Source organism: Pyxicephalus adspersus, chromosome 5, assembly GCF_032062135.1.
Source record: "Pyxicephalus adspersus chromosome 5, UCB_Pads_2.0, whole genome shotgun sequence".
Lineage (NCBI taxonomy): Eukaryota > Metazoa > Chordata > Amphibia > Anura > Pyxicephalidae > Pyxicephalus > Pyxicephalus adspersus.
The window spans coordinates 146,322,443-146,324,350 of NC_092862.1; the positions used below are offsets into that span (position 1 = coordinate 146,322,443).

General features: G+C 42.0%; 1 long non-coding RNA gene across 1 annotated transcript in view; it reads right to left on the reverse strand.

Annotated features, from left to right (window-relative positions):
* Window positions 1-223: 223 nt before the first annotated feature.
* The window catches only part of LOC140332203 (uncharacterized), a 4,297-nt gene continuing 2,612 nt past the window's right edge, over window positions 224-1,908 (reverse strand). The window contains exon 3 of the long non-coding RNA XR_011921062.1: window positions 224-1,339. This is a non-coding gene — a long non-coding RNA (uncharacterized lncRNA). The remainder of the gene's footprint in view (window positions 1,340-1,908) is intronic.

Consider the following 1,908-nt stretch of genomic DNA (forward strand, 5'->3'; position numbering starts at 1 on the left):
TTATGTTTTATCACACGTGTTTGGCGATGAGGAATCGGTATAAATACCAAACCAAGGAACTAAATTATATACGGCTGATTTTATTATGTCGTGTTTCCTCATTCAAACACAAAAAATTCTGATCTGTGTTCTTCCTGATGCCGGATTTCTGCATGATGAGACTCAGAGGTCTTCAACACTGCAAGGCTACTGTATAGGTGGCTGCTATGTTGTGCCAAGCAGAGCCTTTCTGCTGCCCTCTAGTGTCTAATATATAAACTGCAGGGATGTGGCATTTATACAGGTGAGTGCACCTCATAGGACAGGTGATATGTATAGATATTGCATTCATGATACACCTGTTATACAGGAAGTCTCAGACCAAGCACAGCACATCAGATCCATAACATAACAACAATGCTGAAAGGTATCAATCTAAAGTGGAACTATATATCCCAAACCATAACCGAGGGATGTTTGGGGCGCCTAATAATTATATCATTTTATTAAGTGCCCCTAATATCCCTTGATTTGTTTTGTGGTGGTTTTGGATATGTTAAAAATTTGGGATGTGGCAAATGATTAATAGGTCATCTATAAAATCATCTGAAGGGTTTATGTATATCAATCAATCAATCAAGAAATTCACCCAACATTTACTCTTTTTTCATCCAAGATGTTTACATTCCCTCAATTTTTGACTTTGATTTTCACCCACTGGGCTGGCACCCCTTCTTACAAGGAGCCCAATGACCAGCGCAGGGCTTTATGGATGAATGGGCCTGATTATTGGTGAATCATAGCAGGGGCCGGGCATTCATCCGTCCATGCCGGGGAATCAAACCCACATACCTGCTAATTCTTATGTTTAATAATTTCCTTATAGGAATTTAAATTCTCCCATTGCTGAAAAAACGTTTTACCCTAAAACATATTAGTGAGCGCCGATTGTCCTCTCAGATACTTTAGACTTAAATTGGTTATCGGGGGGTCGCCAGAGCCGTTTTGGTAAATCTAAAGGAGGTGAATATTTGATTAGAAATGTGAATGTTGAGGCTGTTTTGGCAATGTAACAGATTCATTATATCAGAAAAGAATTTGTAGGACCCAGAAGAGCCCAATGGCCCCCTAAAGTCCCCATCATTCCCCTCGCCTTTGTTTCCAATGCATCCAACCTGGAAGAGGTGAGGGGGGTGACACGGGGGAACCTGTGATTTGGGCCCCTGAGCTCCTTCTATATCCCAGGAGGGAGCAGAGTGAAGATGCATTCCAGACATTCCGGTTTCAGGATTTTCTCGGTGTCCCCAGACAGACTGATATTGGGTTGGATGGCGGCAGCCAAATCTCTTCTGAACAAATGCTGAGAGGAAACAAAACCCAGAAATCGGTATTTGTAGAATAAAGTGATAAAAACAAAAAGAAACTCCGGGGATTCTCATTTCCTATTGATATTCTTGAATTCGCTTTTCCTAGACTAAATCTACGACCTGTGGAGTTTCCCGCCCTCATTTCCTTCTTCTATCCCGGGAATTTCACTGCTACATAAAATATCCCATTACCTTTCCAGCACTATTATTATATTAATTATATAGCGCCAACATATTACGCAGCGCTGTACAATAAATAGGGGTTGGAAATGACAGACAGATACAGACAGTGACACAGGAGGAGGAGAGGACCCTGCCCGAAGAGCTTACAATCTAGTAGGTGGGGGAAGTATCACACAATAGGATGGATATGGAATGGTGGGAAGTAGTGAGGAGAAGCAGACGGGTAGGTGAGGGGGAATAGATGACAATCCCACACGTTTCATTTTCTACGTATGTCTAAGCTGACAGTGATCACATGATTAGGGAGCGCTATGATTGGTTCCTATTTGTTAGTGAGGATTTAAAGCCACCAACCACAGCTTGTGTAGCAGTTAGCAGG